This window comes from Misgurnus anguillicaudatus, chromosome 1 (genome assembly GCF_027580225.2).
Source record: "Misgurnus anguillicaudatus chromosome 1, ASM2758022v2, whole genome shotgun sequence".
Taxonomy (NCBI): Eukaryota; Metazoa; Chordata; class Actinopteri; order Cypriniformes; family Cobitidae; genus Misgurnus; species Misgurnus anguillicaudatus.
Window position 1 is genome coordinate 14,682,594 of NC_073337.2, and position 20,292 is coordinate 14,702,885.

Sequence of the window (20,292 nt, forward strand, 5' to 3'; positions counted from 1 at the left end):
CCTTAAAATTTTTTGTTAAATCAACTCAGATTTACAAGTGATGTCAACAGAGATGAGTTGCCACAACTTATAAAATATAGTTCAGAAAAGTCAACTGAATTTTATAAGTTATAACAACTTACCTGTAGTTATAACAACTCATCTCTAATCAAGATAAATAATAGAAAGTTTTTAATGACTTGTAAATGCGAGTTAATTCAACACAAAATTTTAAGGCAGCAAAGTATTTTTTACAGTGCACTGTAAAAAATACTTTGCTGCGTTATTTTTTTTTTGTTAAATCAACTCAGATTTACAAGTCAAGTCAACAGAGATGAGTTGATTCAACTTATAAAATATAGTTGAGAAAAGTCAACTTAATTTAATAAGTTATAACAACTCACCTGTAGTTATAACAACTCATCTCTAGTCAAGATAAATAATAGTAAGTTGAAATGACTTGTAAATGCGAGTTGATTCAACAAAAAATTTTAAGGCAGCAAAGTATTTGTTTCAGTGTATGGTAAGGTTTGGGGTAGAGTTAGGGTGGTATCATTATATGGTTAAAGGGAAATTATACTGAAATCTTTATTGTATGAAAGGTTTGAAAGTTGTAAAAATTTAATAATGCTATGATTAAATGTTGCAAATATGTCTACATAGTACGCCTCAGCATCTATTTATCCCTCTCCTATTATGTTTGGGGTTTGACTCCAAAACTACTTTGACATCTCTGAAAAATATGCTATTTGTATTTTTAAACTTTTAAACCTACTTTTTGTTGATACGTTTTGACTTAAAGGTGCATTGTGTAATTTTTATAAGGATCTCTTGACAGAAATGCAAAATAATATACAAAACTATATTATCAGGGGTGTATAAAGACCTTTCATAATGAACCGTTATGTGTTTATTACCTTAGAGCGAGACCTTTTTATCTACATAGACCAATGGTCCCCTTACATGGAAGTCGCCATTTTGTGCCGCCATTTTTCTACAGAACCCATAAACGGACAATTTGTTTTACTAAGTTGTCTCCGACTATGACATGTTTGTCCGGTGGTGGCTACCGTAGCTTCTCTATGTGTTTCAAAAGCGAGGGGTGATCAGTGGATGAAGCCGTTGGTTGCAATTTGCAACCTCACCACTAGATGCCGCTAAAATTTACACACTGCACCTTTAAAGTTACTTTTAGTCACTAAAATAAAAGTGTCTGTCAAGTATACAAATGTACATACATAACACACAGTGTTCCTGTAAAACTGATCTAATAAAAGAAAAACTGGTACAACTGGTCATAAATAAAATAAATGTTATATATTATTTTCATTACTACTTTTTTTACTAAATATATACTAAATGTATGTGCTACAAAAGATACATTCTCATAGAAATTAATCTATTAAATAAACAATTTATGTACACTCTTAAAATGAATGTGTTAAATTAACACATCTAGTGTGTTGCCCTTAACTTAACACATCTCTGTTTTATTTTTGGAATAACACACTTTGTGTTGTTTTAACACATCTTGTGTTGTCCATTTTATTTATTTTAAATTAAAATTAACACGAAATGACACATAATGTGTTAAATAGTTCAACAAAAAACAATGTGTTAATATTAAAGGAACAGTATGTAGGATTGTTATTGCAATCACAAAACTTGTGGCTAAAACTGGTACTGCAATCACACAACTGGTAGCCAATACACAACATGACAACATAAACATCAGTCGAGGGCTGCAAGTCCACTTTTTAAATGACAATATCCTGGTCGGACCACTGTTGTCAGTGATATAAGTATTTGAAATGAAAATGATTTCTTAATGTCTAGTGACATATCAGGGCCATTTTATGATTAATTGATATACATTTCTTACATACTGTTCCTTTAACACATCCTTTCTTAGAGTGTGTACATTATATACGGTTGTTTTTTTCCTACAATTTTATTTTAAATTTGAATTTATTTAGCATATTTTAAACTATTTGGGGTCAATTTGACCCCAAACATTAAAGTGTTGCTAAAATTTTTACATAACAGGAGGGTTAAACTTACAAAAAAAGTAAGTTTTGTGTTTTTTAAGGTTACATATTAATACTACGCATTAACAGTGCGACCAGACTGCAAATGTACACATATTTTATAAATGTATGTATCTTTTAACCAAATTAGGTTCAAGGATATTATGTTATGTGTCTACCAATTAAGAGGACACACACTTTGTGACAAATGCCTGAGAAAATGAGATACAATGACATTTTTAAATCAATAACTAAAAACAAATAATGCCCATCCAAGTTTTTTCAGAAAGTCTTCAAATCTTTTTACCCAAATATTACTTCTTAATCTCAAAGCCTTATCGAACTAGATTTATTGCAAATGTCCTGCTTTACCATCACAATTATTGATAACTCATCTAGAACCACTTGCATTGTGACATCACAATCTAATCACAGTAATCAAGTTCACTTATTTTCAGACACTCCAATTTATTCGGCAGTATTTACGGAACACACCCACTCTGCGGCAAATGCATGAAAAAGTGATATAATGATGTTATTTTCTAGCAATAACAGCAACGGACATGGCCATCATTAAATTGTAATTACTATCACAAACAACCTCCATCGGCTGAAAGCGTAGCATGAGAGGCCCGCGGAAATGGCCGTGAACAGAGAAAAAAACTCATCAGATAGCACGGCGACAGCATAATTCTCCTTCCCCTATTGAATAATGTCATTATCAGCGACTAATGATGATGTGAGGAGAAGCAGTTATGGAATAAACCGATTATGACAGAGAAAAATGATTGAAGAGTCAGGAAGCTCACGTTGAACCCATTTATATAGTTTCCCTTGCCTTTTCTTACGTGATGGAATAATTCCCTCTTCGCAGGCTTTCTGTAGCCTATACGCTCTTGCCATCTGTATATCTCTCTCCATTCTTTTTCTCTAGCACTTCTGCTGTCTTCGCAATGAATTGCTTCACATTTAGTGCTGGTGGAACTTCTTTGGCGCTATAGCTTTAGAAGCTACAAGCTACCCATAACTTAAAGTAGCTCATCAAGCTAAACATCTGAAAAACTAAAACTATAAAAAAAATTACTGGTCAGAAAGCTTATAACATTTGAAATTAATTTTGGTAACATGTTAATAATATAATGACCTCTACAAGTGTCTGACCATATACACTCACCTAAAGGATTATTAGGAACACCTGTTCAATTTCTCATTAATGCAATTATCTAATCAACCAATTACATGGCAGTTGCTTCAATGAATTTAGGAGTGTGGTCCTGGTCAAGACAATCTCCTGAACTCCAAATTGAATATCAGAATGGAAAAGAAAGGTGATTTAAGCAATTTTGAGCGTGGTATGGTTGTTAGTGCCAGACGGGCCGGTCTGAGTATTTCACAATCTGCTCAGTTACTGAGATTTTCACGCACAACCATTTCTAGGGTTTACAAAGAATGGTGTGAAAAGGGAAAAACATCCAGTATGCGTCAGTCCTGTAGGCGAAAATGCCTTGTTGATGCTAGAGGTCAGAGGAGAATGGGCAGACTGATTAAAGCTGATAGAAGAGCAACTTTGACTGAAATAACCACTCGTTACAATTGAAGTATGCAGCAAAGCATTTGTGAAGCCACAACACGCACAACCTTGAGACGGATGGGCTACAACAGCAGAAGAACCCACCGGGTACCACTCATCTCCACTTCAAATAAGAAAAAGAGGCTACAATTTGTACGAGCTCACCGAAGTTGGACAGTTGAAGACGGGAAAAATGAGTTTGGGTAAACAGAACGAGAACATGGATCCATCATGCCTTGTTACCACTGTGCAGGCTGGTGGTGGTGGTGTAATGGTGTGGGGGATGTTTTCTTCGCACACTTTAGGCCCCTTAGTGCCAATTGATTCAATCGTTTAAATGCCATAGCCTACCTGAACATTGTTTCTGACCATGTCCGTCCCTTTATGACCACCATGTACCCATCCTCTGATGGCTACTTTCAGCAGGATATGCACCATGTCACCATTTCGAATCATTTCAAATTGGTTTCTTGAACATGACAATGAGTTCATTGTACTAAAATGGCCCACACAGTCACCAGATCTCAACCCAATAGAGCATCTTTGGGATGTGGTGGAACGGGAGCTCCGTGCCCTGGATGAACTGCAAGATGCTATCCTATCAATATGGGCCAACATTTCTAAAGAATGCTTTCAGCACCTTGTTGAATTAATGCCGTGTAAAATTAAGGCAGTTCTGAAGGCAACACAGTATTAGTATGGTGTTCCTAATAATCCTTTAGGTGAGTGTATATAGCCACAATAATAATAATAATAATAATAATAATAATGTTTATTTTATATAGCGCCTTTCAGACTCAGTCACCAAACTGTGTTAAAGTATTTAACAAAATACACCTTTTCATTTCCTGAAAAGTAACTGTTTTGGCCATTTTATTTTATTTTATTTTATTTTATTTTATTTTATTTTATTTTATTTTATTTTATTTTATTTTATTTTATTTTATTTTATTTTATTTTATTTTATTTTATTTATATGTTTGTTCAAATATTGTAATATATATTTAATTTATTACTACAAAATTAACCAGTAAACAAATAAATTACTGACATTTTTGATTATCGATTCTTTACAATGCTATAATCGATCTAAACCAACTGAGCCACTGTCATGCTAATGCTACGCTACCTTAGTACCTCATCTATACTGGTCACATCTTTCCTTCTATTTAATAAATATCTAAAAGCATAATAATGCATTCGATTCTGACTTCAGTCAGTTCATCCTGAATGTGCGCGTCTACATTCATGCTCTATAAATATGTGTAGGTACCAGTTATGGAGGGAAGGGCCCGGGGCCCTTATCAGTCTATAACATCTGGCTGTGTGTCAGGTGATGAGATGGGTAGAGAGAGAGAGAGACAGAGAGAGTGAGACAGGTCGCTTTAATGTGATGTGGGGGGATAGAGCGCGAGAGAGGTGGTGTGCAAACAAACAGTGGCTGATATGGTCTATGCTTGTCACAATCATTCAGGACGCTCATATATCTTCCCCTCCTCTCCCGCTTCAGTGGCCCTCTGCCTCTCTCCCTCCTTTTTTAATCTTGTTCCCCTTTTCTCATCCTCCATCTCCCCTTCTTTCGATCTCCGTCTTCTTTTCTCACCATCTCCGTTTCCTTCCTGTCTCCCATTGGACTGGCTTTCTTCATGGCCTGTCTTTTTGGTACAACCCTATCTTGTGCACCTTTCTAAGACACTCATCATGAACGTTTGTGATGTTAAGCTTTAAGAATAATCTGGAAGCTAATGTACAAAAACTAAAGCTAGGGCCACACCAAAAGATTGTTTAGACCTTCAAAATGTGAGACCACAAACATGATGAAAACATGATCAACAATTTTACACATTTGTTCCTATAGTGTGTGGAGTCATGTGGTCATGATAGCACACCATCAGATTAACTTCACAAACAACGCGAATCCTAAATGAGAACACTGGAAATCCAGCGTAGATCAAACAAACATGGCGAACAATTGGCATAAAGAAATGCCAATTTGCAATCAAAGCGAGTAGGGGGAGGCTGCAGACCTGGAGAAGGTAGATCTACGCCCCTGACAGTTTTACGCCCCTGACAGTTTTGCGCCCCTGTTGTTCCTCATGCGTCCAGTAGGGGGAGGCTGTATTTTAGAATATGAGCCTAGTCATATATCAGAACAGGAGACAGTATGATTAGCAGACCTTGAAGCGATACGAATTGAGGTATGTTAAATAATCTGCTAAAGTTATTGTTGTTGATTGTATTGTAATGATGCAACATTTATTATTTATAAACGATTGACGCGATATCAATTCAAAAGAGGGGTCAATAATTTATTTCGAGAGGCAGTACCCTACTTGATTGAGTCACTTAGCTAACCCGTGATGCGCGGGACAATCTATAAACAACCCACACCCCACCGACGTTTTCAACTAACCTCCCCGCAACTCAGACAAACTCGTCATTGGCATCTTTATTTCAAAAACGTTCTTATGGCATGTAATGTAGACATGTGGTTACATTGTTCTAGACAGAAACATCTATCTTAAAGGGATAGTTCACTTTAAAATGAAAATTCTGTCATCATTTACTCATCCTCATGTTGTTCTAAACCTGTATGACCTGTATGTAAACCTCTTTGTTAATTTGTCTTTTACCCAAATCTTAGGAGTATTGCACATCGTCTTGACCCTGGAGAGTGGACAGAAGTCACAGGATTGGATATTGGGGTGACACACAACTACAATACTACTGTACATATTTTCACGTCTGTGTATGTTATTATTTTAAATTCTAATATATTTTTTTTCCTAAAGGTCTTTCCTCAGCAGACCAACAGCATTGATTGTGGTGTTTTCATGCTCATGGTAAGCTATTAAAACAGGATACTAAAGCTATTTTTTTCTGGAAATTAATTTTTAGTCTTTTTCAGTATGCCCTTTACACTGTGCTGAACATTCCATTCAATTTCACTTCTGTGAGCCTTTCTATTTCTTCCTTAGAAGGTTGCTATAAAGTTTATTGTATTGTATCTAACAATGCAAATTAAATACTAATCCTGTGACATTACAATTTTTGTTAGCTTGACATGCCTGCAATCAGGGAGTGGTGGTGTCTACGTCTAATTGAGTGGTTTGAGACAGAGGGGTATGTGTATTCGTTTCTTTACATCTCAGTTTGGCGTTTCATTCTTTGTTCCTTCCTTGTCAGTAGGAGCAAATTGATGTTATTTACACTCACCTGACTTCAATTCTGGACAGCATACCCACACACACCCACAGTGACCAGATTTGATTCATTATGGATGTCCCTTTTCCAGAGGTAGGTCAGAGGTGTGTTCCAGAGGTGTTAGTTGTGCTCTGCATGGTGTCATTCACATTGTTTTTAAGGCGATAGTTCACCCAAAAATTTAAATTCTGTCATCATTTACTCACTCATGTTGTTACAAACTCGTATAAATTTCTTTGTTCTAATTAACACAAAGGAAGATATTTTGAGAACTGTTTGTAATCAAACAGTTTGTGGACCCCATTGATTTCCATAGTAGGAAAAAATAATACTATGGAAGTGAATGGGGTCCACAAACGGTTTTGTAACAAACATTTCTCAAAATATCTTTGTGTTCATTAGAACAAAGAAATTTATACGAGTTTGTAACAACATGAGTGAGTAAATGATGACAGAATGTTTCATTTTTGGGTGAACTATACCTTTAATGTCAAATAGTTTATTCATAATGTTAGACCATTGCTCTAAAAATAATAGTTTTGTGTTAATAGAGAAAAGGCACTTTTGATTTTGTTGTAAAAACATGCAACATGCTAAAAATGCAAAATGATGTTTGGCTTATTTGGGCTGTGATCAATCTCAATTCTTTCTGTGGTAGTCCATCATCTGTGCTCTTGCTGTTGTGGAACATGTGTCCATCTTGGAGGCTGAGGAGAAATTCCTGGGAGGACCTTTCATTGACACAAAATACTGTAAGGATCCTATAAAGGAAGAAATGTTTAAACATGACATCCTGCCATTAATTATAAGTAACCATTGTTTCTAACACTATTCAACCTTTGCTTTATTTATTTTTATCAGTGAGCGGGAGCACTTTGACAGCAGGATAAAAAAACAGTAAAAGAAGAGTGGAAAACCATAGGAGAGTGATGGTGTTAATAAAAAAAATTGTGAACCACAATATTGTCTTTCTTTTAAATGACCCTTGGAATTTTAGAAAAGTTCAATTGTGTTTGTCTTCATAAAATGCTATGTAGGACATGTTTTGTAGCTGTATGACGACCAACAGGCTTTATGCCCAGCTGCACTACTACCTGAACTTCAGCCAGCTCCTAGTTTCCTGTCTGCACACCTGGATTAATCAGTTTGTTTGTGACTACTGAGGTCAGGCACTCCTGGATTAATCAGTTTGTCCAATAATGGCAGACAGGAAACAAGGAGCTGGCTGAAGTTCAGGAAGTAGTGCAGCTGGGCATAAAGCCTATTGTGGATTGTACAGCAGATATTAAATGTAGGATCCATATGATTACACAGTAGGCTACTGTATGTCTAATGGCCTAAATATGGTTAATATCTAAATGTAACTTAATATACATTCACAACATCATATATCAGTCAGTCTCTTGTATATAAAAACAGTTTATAAATAAATATAAATAGTTACGTGTGACGTCATCATGCGCCGCTTCCGGGTCCAATCGATTTTAAATGCCATAGAAAAATAACAGGAAAACACGCTACTATTTAAACCCTTGATCCTTATTTTTTATCTCCAATAATAAAAACCAAGAGGACCAGTTTACTGTGTGTAGTTCCGTTGTGTGCAGACTGCGGTGTACACTGTAAGTTTATACAATTTTCGCTTAAATGTGTAATATTAATAAATAGTGCTCATAAACGGTTGTTTAAATAGACTAGTATCCTGTATTTCACTTTTCCCCTTACTGGACACATGAGGAACAACAGGGGCGCAAAACTGCCAGGGGCGTAAAACTGTCAGGGGCGTAGATCTACCGGCTCCAGGTCTGCAGCCTCCCCATATAGATCAAAGCGGCCTCGACATGCTTCCGATTCAGATGCTCTTAACACGATGCCCAAATTCAGCCCAAATATCTTGTGGTGTGTACCAGGCTTAACAGCAGATATAATATGGTGGATAAATGCTGATATATGGTGATACCAAGCAAATGGTAATGGTATTTCTCTTTCTGGGGTACAGAGCTCAAATATTGATGACTCACCTGGCTTGCACTTAAGGGTGTATCCAAATTTAGTAGTAGATCCCCCTTTTTAAAATCACATGGCACCAAAGAGCAATAGCAAATATGGATTACAGCTGTATTGTTAAACAAAACGTTACAATCTGTAATTTGACTCATTTCCCTTCTTTCAATAATAATAATAAAAATAATAATAATAATAATAATAATAATAATAATAATAATAGACTAAAGCTCTAAACTGTGTTAAAGTATTAAAAACACCTTTTCATTTCCTGAAAATTAACTGTTTTGGCCTATTTTATTTTATTTTATTTTATTTTATTTTTATTTTATTTTTGTAAAATTTTTTAAAGTATAATTTCATTTATTACTACACAATTAACCAGTTAACAAATAAATTACTGACATTTTTGATGATCAATGGTTTGGTTTCAAACATTTCTCAAAATATGTTCATTTGTGTTCATCAAAACAAAGACATTTATACAGGTTTGTAATAACATGAGGGTGAGCAAATGATGAAAGAATTTTTATTTTTGGGTGAACTATCCCGTTAAGAAAAGTCTCTTTTCTTTAAATTCACAGACTATTCTACTTTGAAAAAATGAAGGTCTATTAATAATGTTTCACATTGACGTCAGTCATTACTGGTTGGACTACTTGGGATTGTGTTCTTATGGCCTAATGAATCAAAATGTGATTAAATACATTATGAGGAGATGATGGTCAAGTGACAAACATGATGACATCAGCCGAGAGTGGCATTATATCAGCACATTAGTTCTTTTGGAAACAAGTCTTTGTACAACAACCTTGTCGTTGAATGCACCACAGGACAAGCTGTAAATGTGCATAGCAAAACCTCTGACAATCAGAAATCTCAAACAATCAGAAACAAGCAGTCTATTTACATTTCTCACACAGGGAAACCCTGATAAAATATTTCTCGGATAGACAAAAAACCCAGAAAAAAACTTTAGTGGTAAGTAAATCAATATGGCATATTCTTGTGTTTGACCCAGTCCACGTTGAGGGCTTTCTGGGCCTGAAGCTTAAATATCCGCTAATGGAAGCTTGTGTAGATCTAATCACGCCTGTAATTGAAGTTAACTTTGAAGCTCTCAGTCTCGAAGAATATTTAAAGGCAACAGAGAGGGAGTGAAACTCAATATGGCGCACCGGAGACCCGGCTATTCATCACGCATCAATAATAAATGAATACGACTCGCATAATTCTGCTCCGGTTGTTTCTTTTTGTTTTTAATATTTCCTTCTTAAGCATGTTTATGCTTCATGTTCTTATGATACATACTGTACTCCACCCAGTTCTTTTCAAAAAGTACATTTTGAAATATATGTACAGAGATCAGTGTCCTACAAAACTTAGCGAACAAGCCAATGGCGACAATGCCGTAAATCTGTATGTCAGAAATCCGAAAGATATATATTTTTAGCAAGTATTTTCAGGTTTGGGAATATATGATTTTAGAGGGCTTTTCAATTCTTTAGTACAGTGGATTTCATTATGATGTTACACTGTAAAAAAAATTCTGTAGAAATTACAATGTTATTGCAGCTGGGTTGCCAGTAATTTACAGTAGATTTAAATTTATGTTATTTACTGGCAAGAGTTTGTTCAAAGTTAAATAAATATTAAATATGACAGAATAAAACTATACAATAACAGCCTCATGCAAAGCATTCTGGGAACCAGAAATCATCATCAACCTTTTTCTGTTTTTTGCTTCAGATTTTGTTTCCCAGAATGTTTTGCTTGATGCTGTTTTTTATTTTTGCTCTGTAAAGACAAAGATTTAAATGTTTGGTGTTCATTTAGCTTTGAACAAAATGTTGCCTGTAAATAACATAAATTTAAATCTACGGTAAGTTACTGGCAACCCAGCTGCAATAACACTGTAATTTCTAATTTTTTTACAGTGTAGTTATACAATCATGCATATATACTTAAAAAAATTATAGTTGCAGCTGTTATCGTTAAAGTGATCTATAATTTCTGCCAAAATATTCGCGTATAATGGATCCAAATACTGAAAAGGTAGATGTAGAAGTAGATCTGCTGAGTACATTGCATTGCTGTTGTCAGGATGTATGTTATAATGGTTGCTTGATTATTATTCAGATTGCTAGTTGCTAAGCTGTTGGATAGTTGTTAGTGCATTTCTAGATGGTTGCTCTGAGTGTTTCTTAGTCCATGTCAAATTTCAGGTCAGGTCTTTTATATTCTAGATATGGCTCAAGTCTTTGCTTCAAAATAAGTTGTTTTATTGTTCCACATGTGAAAATTAAAAGTAGTTGCTTCAAAGAACTGTAAATTATGACTACTATGGTCAATGCTTAATTGGCAACCACAAACAATTTTTACATTTTGGATTTATAATTTAGAATGTGTAATAAACTAGGGAAAATCTTCAGTAGAGGTATACCGGAAACTATACACTGTAAAAAATTGGTTCAACTTAAAAAAAGTTCCCTGGTTGCCTTACTATTTTGAGTGAATTCAACTTAAAAATATCAGTTGACAAAATTTACACAATTTTTCATTTAAGTTAAAGGTATTGCGGAGGATTTTCTTTTTCTGGGTGGATCATCAAGACTATTGGTCCTCCTAGTTGTCAATCAGGAGTGTTGTGCAATTGCATTTTTTTTTAAAAAGTGGAGAAGGCGGTTCTTTTCTAAAATTCGAGAAAATACTTTTTTAAGTTAAACCAACAAATCTTTTTACACTATACTTTTTGCATTTCAGTTTTCTACATGAGTAAAAGAAAAAAAAATCGACAACTGCATTCTAATGACTTATAGTGGATACATGGCAGTCAAATTATAGTAAATGCACTTAGAAACCTATATAACAGCAAGGCTAACTGTACTCCAAAAAAGTTAAAAAAGGGACAAATACAGCCGTGGGTTAAATCAACCCAGACAATGTTTATGTTTGACCAAACAATGGGTTAAAACAACCCAGCATTTTGGATTGATTTATTAATTTTCATGAATATATATATATATGTATATATACATATATATATATATATATATATATATATATATATATATATATAAAACTTTAGATGTGTTACCACCACAATCTGTATATAAAGGGTCTGTGGTTACCTGCATGCCAAGCTGAAGGTATACTGGGGACGTCCGCGTATGCATGCCATCATTTTCATCATCTGGAGAGCCCGCGGTCGCAAAATTTAGGATTGCGTGGACAGTGCGTGGACATGATGCGTACAACAGCGCATGCGCGAGAAAATGTTTAGACAGTACACTCCACTACAAACAATTACACAAAGGCAATTGACAGCATTTGCATACACACTATCATTTTTTCTTCTTTTATTTTCACTTCTTCCAAGAACAGAAAGCTGTGGAGCATTTTCGTCACCACAATGTTTGATTCCTATTCTTTGTTTTCTTGTTGTGTGTTCTAAACTTTGTTTGCAATGGTGGATCGGCTACTTACCTTAGATTTTCCTAAATTGTATTGTAAATATTGCAAATCTGTACTGCCCTGATGGCCTGGTATAGTAATAATTTGATTCGAACACGGCCATCCGGGCGTAGCCACGGTGAGTATACTTTGAAAGCTGCGCGGACACATGCGCGTGCGAGCCGGATTCTGATAAAAGGTATACACGGCCCTTAAGTTTAGCATCTTAAAGTTAATTGGACTTTTAAAATCACATAGTAGTTGTATGTGTTTTGGGTACGCCAGTGGTTTTCAAAATTTTCGGCGTGCCCACCCCTCCCCCCGTGTATTTCAAACTTAGAATATAAATGAAGTTCTAAATGTAGGATCGGGAGGAGCCCAAACATTCAGGCCCGTCAATCATCACTAAGAGCATATATAAGGCAGCCTCCATGTTTCCCTGCCCAGCGGCCTTCTTTACGGCATCCCACCTACTCCCTAACTTCTCCTTCACTTCTTCCTCCACTTTTTCCTCAGTTCAGTTCTGTTGCAAGGGGTTGAACTTGGGGCTTTAGCCCCGGCCTCAGGTTCGCTCTTTTTGATGGTTCAGAGCTCCCTTCAAGGACAGCAAGCCAAGTTCATTTACCATTAATGATGAAGACGAAATAGTGAAGTTAATCAGAACATATTGAATGATACAATGTAGTGCTGTTTGTTGGTAGCCATATTTATCAGTGGTTTGGTCACACAATATTTATAATAAATTAATGTATTTTATAAAATGTCATAAAATTAGGGACACATGGCTTCATCTTGTAAACCCCCCATCCCTGCAATTTGAGAACCATTGGGTTACACAACTCTTCCAGGTTAACTAAATAAGACATATTGAGTAAAACCTACCAACTTGTTTGTCCTTTGCATTATTTTGAGTCACCAGAGTGACCATGCTAGCTTGGTTAGCTTTGTTAGCTTTATTATTAGCAGCAAGTGATTGATGGTGCAGGCCACGGCATGACTTGTAGAGGCTTCTGATATGGACGCCTCAGATGCTCCGAGATCTCCTGCATGTCAGATCCTGATAACGCCTTAGTGAACGCTCCACACTCAGAACTGAAGCCGCTTCAGCATTTTATTATCAGCAACATACTGTTTTCTCTCTGGCCTGCTGCGAATGCTTTTCCAACAGACCTTGGGTTCCATCTCTCACGCATAGAAGCTAAGATTGCGCTGTATTCATTTGAATTAGGATGCTGGGTTGTGGTCAGTTGGTGAGCTTAGGGAAGTGGTCAGTAGTAATGAATGTTTTCGGATAATAAGAAGAAAAATGGATCGGTCTCCCCATCCCCGGCCACCGTCTCCTGTTTCAGCGCATCGATGAATTACCTCTCTCTACTCTGTAACTCTCTCTTTGCTTATCAGCTTTCTCTCCCCCCAACTTGTTCTTTTATCATTCCGTTTAATCTCTTCCCTCTGTGCCGTTTCTCTCCTCGTCTCCCCACTGCTTGCCTCTGTGATGTCATGGGACTGTCTGTCGCCGGGCGGATGGGCAGGTTGCTGTGGCACTGGAAGAATGAACTATCTCTCCTGCTTTCCGCCACTGACCTACTGACACATCCATTCTTAAACAAGTACAAGTACACACACAAACACACGTTCACAAGCCAAAAATGCGGCGACGCCTGGGTCGTCGCGCCTCATTTAGCCTTAATCAGACACGCACGCATGGCACATTCCAATCAGTCAGAGTGCATCTCAAAAACAGACATTTAATCAATTGTAAACTATGCATGTTAATTCCATACATACCTATGATACAACAAACACTTTCACCATCAAAGTCTCAGTCTCTCTCTCTTACTCTCTCAAATGTATCTTCATTGTCATGGCTTAGGTATTCTTGATTCTGTGATCTGTGCTGGCACACTAAATCCTTACTACTCATTGCTTTTTTACTTTAAATAGGAACACACTTGAGCTTCTCTTTTGGGCTATTGGGAATAAATGAATGCATTTGTATGGATTTTTGTTGAATACATTTTAAAGACGATTTTGCACTACAGATATCTTTACTTAAAGACATCCCTAGGATGAGATAAAGCATCAGCTAATCTCTAATGCTCCTGTTTATTTCTTTTCAATCTTTTATAACACGTGGCAGTTTTTTTCGGCGGAGTTTCAAAGGACTATAAACAATCCCAAACGAGGCATAAGTGTCTTATCTAGCGAAAAAATTGTCATTTTTGACAAGAAGAATAAAAAATATGCTCTTTTGAAGCACAACTTTTCGTCTGGGTCCGGTCCAGCGCGACCTAACGTAAATGCGTAGTGACGTAGGGAGGTCACGTGTTACATATATAAAACGCACATTTGCGGACCATTGTAAACAATAAACTGACACAAAGACATTAATTAGTATCAGTTGACATACAACAACGTAGGAACCGTCCTCTTTCAACACACTTGTATACACTGGGGCGGAGTTTTGCGTTCGTCTTCTGTGACCTCTTGACGTCATGACGCATTACGACCAGATCTAGACGAGAAGCTGTGCCTCAAAAGTGCATATCTGTCACTTTTCTTGTCAAAAATGACAATCGTTTCGCTAGACAAGACACCCACGCCTCGTTTGGGATCGTTTATAGTCCTTTGAAACTCAGCTGAAAAAAACTGTTATGTGTTGAGTTAAGTGTTAATGGTTGGTGTCTATTAAAGTCCATTAAAATGAGAAAAATCCTGCAATGTTTTCCTCAAAAAACATAATTTCTTCTCGACTGAACAAAGAAAGACATCAACATTTTGGATGACATGGTGGTGAGTAAATTATCTGGATTTTTCTTTTAAGAAAATGGAATATTCCTTTAATAGTCCAACAGGATTCACTTATAAGATGACACTCTCTGTTAACCAATCGCTTATCACAAATATGCACACTCTAAAAATGTCTGGGTTATTTTTGACCCATAATGGGTAAATATTGGACAGAACACATGCTGAGTTAAAAAGTACCCAATGTTGATGTTATGCAACCATGGAGTATAATAACCCAGCAGTTGGGTTAAAACAACCCAGCTTTGGGTCAATTTTAACCCAGCAGTGTGTTCTGTCCAATATTTACCCATTATGGGTCAAAAATAACCCAGTCATTTTTAGAGTGCGGTGTTGGGGGTAACGCATTACAAGTAACATGCATTACGTAATAATATTACTTTTCTGAAGTAACGAGTAAAGTAACGCATTACTTTATAAATGTACACATTAATATTTTAGTTACTTTTTCAAAAAAGTAATGCAAGTTACTTTTCAGTTTAATTAATTTGATGTAAAAAAAACAATGTACTTCATTAAACTGAATGTATTAACGTAGATTTACACACTCTATGCGTGCACGCCTGAGCGGGAACAGTTTGAGTAAGAAACAGAGATGGCAGGCCAAAGCTTGACATTTTTGCGATGGAAATTTGCAATTTCTAAATACAGAACTTCTCAGTCATAAAAGCCACCTGCAAGGCCTGAAAGAGATTAAGCCTCAGCCAAGTAAAAAAAGTATTGCAAAAGTAACTTAATAGTAGCGTAAGCATTACTTTTCATGAAAAGTATCTAAGTAACGCAATTGGTTACTTTTTTGGGGAGTAACTTAATTTTGTAATTTATTACTTTTAAAAGTAACTTTCCCCAACACTGCACTCTTAAAACAAATGTGTTAAAAACAACACAACATGTGTTATTTTTTACACATGTTCTGAGTGTGCGCAGGGACAACACATGTTGAGTTAAATTTAACACAGAATATGTGTTATAAAATGCAACACAAAAAATGTGTTGCTTCAGTAAACACATTAATGTGTAACTTTCTATTAATTTAACACAACTGTGTGTTACCCAGTAATTGTTTAGTTTTAATATAAAATAAAAAAAACATACGATTTGTAAACTTTAAATAATGAAATCAAGCAGACAACTATTAAATATTGTTCACAAACGATTTATTTCTAAAAGAACAAATATTTGACAATTAATGCTAGCATGAAAATATGCTAGTACTGTATGTTGCTAGATGTATGCTAATTTAAATAAATGTAAGTGCAAGTATAATCACTTCAAACATACATTACATTCATACATTTTAAAACACCATTTATAAAATAATTCATTGAATTTAAAAGCACATGTGTTAAACATGTTGAAACAATGTCTGAAATCGTTTTCAACATGCAAGTTATCAAAAATTCTTACCTTGTCCTGAAACATTAACACGTTATTTTACATTAAGAAAATACTTCAAATGAACTTGACAAGTGTATTCAAAGAAATTTCCAGTATAAAATATTTAGGGGTGGTCTCCCGGACAGGGATATCTTAATCCAGGACTAGGCCTTAGATTAATTAGGAAATATATCTGGTTTTAACAAACATGCCTTACTAAAACATTACCTGTGTGCATTTTGAGGCAAAACAAAGGGCACTGATTTATTTTAAGATATGTCAGTGCAAGTTGTTTTCAGTTTGGACAGCTCTTAAAAATGTTTTAGTCTAGGACTAGTCTAATCCCTGTCCGGGAAACCGCCTTACAGTGCATGCATTGTTTAAAACAGACTGCAATTTTGCGGTCCATTTTGAAACTCCATTGCCTTGGATCGTTTGCAAGAGGACTGGGACAAGGGTAGATCATATTCATACAAAAAAAAAACTGAAGACAGTTGGCAGGGATACTTAAGGTTACTTAGCTAGTAAATTTGAAAAGTCTGTCTACCGCACAGGTCAGATTGTCAACATCAAGTGGAAAGGCAAGAGAATCATTCATTGCGACAATTACATAGTGGCCTCTATGTCCTGAAGAACCACTGGAAACCAACTGTGGCTGAGCTGATTTTAGACACCTTTTCATCATTTAGTAAGCAGAGGTCACGCTGGTACCAGCCTACAGAAATGAAACAATATACATCATTAGAAAATGTTGTTGCATGAAAATTACTTATTTTATATAAAGTTTTTAGTCACAAAGCTTACCGCCACCAAGTCCCACAGGTCTGAGACAGCAGAATTCACACAGCAGAAGATGAACGAGTATAACACAGCTCATCTGGGTGTGGTAAACATGCAGGTCACATGCAAAACATAAGATGAGAAAAAATTCTTTAAAAAGGATTACTTTTATATCTTACATTAAATGTTACATTTTAAATGTCATTTTCCAAATAAAAAATTTGGAACAGAGAAAGGAAATCATACCATTATGTTGACTGTCAGCTTTCGTCAATGAATGTCTGATGTCCATTTTCTTCTCTAAAAATGCTATTTCCCTGAGTTTCTCAATAATTATCACCTCCCATTTCCTGATAAACATGTCTTCTTTCCTATCGGTAAGTCTGGAAAACTCGATGTCCACCTTCAGTAAATTTAATAAGAAATATTAATATTGAAATGATGAAACACTTTGTGTAAAGTTATCTGCAGTTAAGTATATTACAAAGACTGGCATGTCCAGACATTGGGGATATTCCTTAAAGATTTCACCAACAGTTGGTGATTTTGTCATTACATGTATCCATCTCCTTTGATGACTGAAGGTTTGGTCAATGGCATTCTTTATTGATGATGTCCAGCTACCGTCTGATGTTCTGTAGTCTCATTTTTATAAATCCACTGTGTGATGGCCCATCAAAAAAAAAGAAAAAAAGAAAAATGCTCCTATCATGATCAAAATTATCAAAATAGCACTAAGTTAGAGTCAAGTACAGTTATACACATTGTCAAGTAAGTAATTTCATACACATAAATGAAGTATGTAAAAGCATCCTTACAGTACATGTCCCTCATTTTGACCGAATGATACCATAATCCAACAACACAATCTCCTTTGCGAGTGGCAGCTTTTCTTTTTCAGATGGATAGCTGAAAAAGATTACAAACAAACATTGACACAAGAATTGTGATTTACATCTAGTTAAGTATTACTGGGCAGTATTTATAACTCAATAGTGCAAAAAAACCAAACACTTTACATCTAGTAAGTTAGCACAAAACTACACCCATTTTATTCACTACGTAGCACTTCAGCCTTACTGCAAGCAGTGAAAGGTTCGTGAAGTTTGACTCCTTACCATTAGACCACTAACAGTTAAGTTACTCTCCCAGTAATTGCGTAATGTCTAACTTTATATTGAACGCGAGGGGCGCGACACGAATATAAAAAAAAACATTATTATAAAATGTGGCGGTGCATGTACAGCATCACCGAATAATAATGAGCTTTACCGTCTTTTGTCTCGTCATTCCGCTCACAGGTTTACTGTACGTTAGGTACAGTGACGTGCATACTGTTCCACCATGTGCTTAACCAAACGCGATGAGGCGTCGTGATAATCGAAAGGCATAATTTATAATATCCCGTCCTTAAAGGAATAGTCTACTCATTTTCAATATTAAAATATGTTATTACCTTAACTAAGAATTGTTGAATCATCCCTCTATCATCTGTGTGTGTGCACGTAAGCGCTGGAGCGCGTTGCGACGCTACGATAGCATTTAGCTTAGCCCCATTCATTCAATAGTACCATTTAGAGATAAAGTTAGAAGTGACCAAACACATCAACGTTTTTCCTATTTAAGACGAGTAGTTATACGAGCAAGTTTGGTGGTACAAAATAAAAAGTAGCGCTTTTCTAAGCGGATTTAAAAGAGGAACTATATTTTATGGCGTAATAGCACTTTTGGGAGTACTTCGACTCAGTAGTAACACCCTCCCTCTCCCATTATGAGAGTGAGAAGGGGAGCGGACTTTTCAGGCGAGTCCAAGTACTCCCAAAAGTGCTATTACGCCATAAAATATAGTTCCTCTTTTAAATCCGCTTAGAAAAGCGCTACTTTTTATTTTGTACCACCAAACTTGCTCGTATAACTACTCGTCTTAAATAGGAAAAACGTTGATGTGTTTGGTCACTTCTAACTTTATCTCTAAATGGTACCATTGAATGAATGGGGCTAAGCTAAATGCTATCGTAGCGTCGCAGCGCGCTCCAGCGCTTACGTGCACACACACTGATGATAGAGGGATGATTCAACAGTTCTTAGTTAAGGTAATAACATATTTTAATATTGAAAATGAGTAGACTATTCCTTTAACGTCAGGACATAAACTGAAAAGAAACCCGTTACCGCGTGTCACGTCTATTTAGGACACGGTGTTTAAGATTTATGTTAAAGTGCTGCAAGTGTCACACATACTAACCCGTAGTCCAATGTGCCTTTCATTAAACAATGACTGTTAACATGAATCTCCAAACGTAACTTTGCCAAACGAGCGAGTATTACCACAATACAGTTTAAATTAACAGTCTCCTGCACAATTAATGCGAACGTTTCTTACACTATATGATAAATAGATATTATATTATAACTGTAATTTTTAATTTAAATTCTTTCCTGATGCAGACAGGAACATTCTTGGCCTCTCGACTGGAAATGCGGTTGAATAAAGAACGTCACAGCGCAGGCGCAACAATATGCGTTCTTGTCTGTTTTTTCTCCTCAATAAAACAAATACACAATAGACTGCCAAGGCTCAATAATAATGTTCATGAATTTCATAATAATAAAATAATAATAACACACGCAAAAAAATAAAATATACAACAATGCGTAGTTATCTGTCCATGTGAAACGTCATCAGCTGACTCGCGTGAACTTACGACAGCCACCAATGGAAGCGAACGCCTGCATAATGTTTGAAATATTACTCTTATTGTGTCACAAAATGTATATTCAAAAGCTATTTAGGCGAGAATGTATGTATAAAAAGATCAAATGTGCGGTCGGTTAATAAAGATAGCGTTTATTAAAAAATCTGCTCTGACTCTTTCGGAGTTCTGATCCAAACAACCACCGGATACTCAGCGCTCATGTACCCCGCCCAACCCAGCTTGATCTCGGCAAGTCCTTATGAAAATCCCCGCTGGCTGTTATGTGGTAGTAATGGTTAACAGTAGATATATTTTATTTTGTTACTTCGTTTAAATATAAATCGTCATTAAATTACAATAATTATGCATTTTATTTTATGGTGTACTGGTAAAC

The 20,292-nt window shown here is 35.9% G+C and overlaps 2 long non-coding RNA genes across 3 annotated transcripts in view; one reads left to right on the forward strand and one right to left on the reverse strand.

Moving 5' to 3' along the window:
• The window catches only part of LOC129423716 (uncharacterized), a 611,574-nt gene that overhangs the window by 285,495 nt on the left and 305,787 nt on the right, over positions 1 to 20,292 (forward strand). Inside the window, exons 1-6 of one of the 2 annotated variants that reach the window (XR_012369282.1) lie at positions 5,585 to 5,774; positions 6,221 to 6,281; positions 6,369 to 6,419; positions 6,763 to 6,873; positions 7,439 to 7,532; positions 7,642 to 7,944. This is a non-coding gene — a long non-coding RNA (uncharacterized lncRNA). Of the gene's footprint in view, positions 1 to 5,584; positions 5,775 to 6,220; positions 6,282 to 6,368; positions 6,420 to 6,762; positions 6,874 to 7,438; positions 7,533 to 7,641; positions 7,945 to 20,292 lie in introns of those variants that run through there. The other variant, XR_012369284.1, reaches the window with a different exon arrangement.
• On the reverse strand, positions 16,596 to 17,892 carry LOC129446955 (uncharacterized). The gene is made up of 4 exons (XR_012362594.1): positions 17,759 to 17,892; positions 17,449 to 17,605; positions 17,227 to 17,299; positions 16,596 to 17,137 (listed from the first exon to the last, which is right to left on the reverse strand). It is a non-coding gene; the product is annotated as an uncharacterized lncRNA (long non-coding RNA).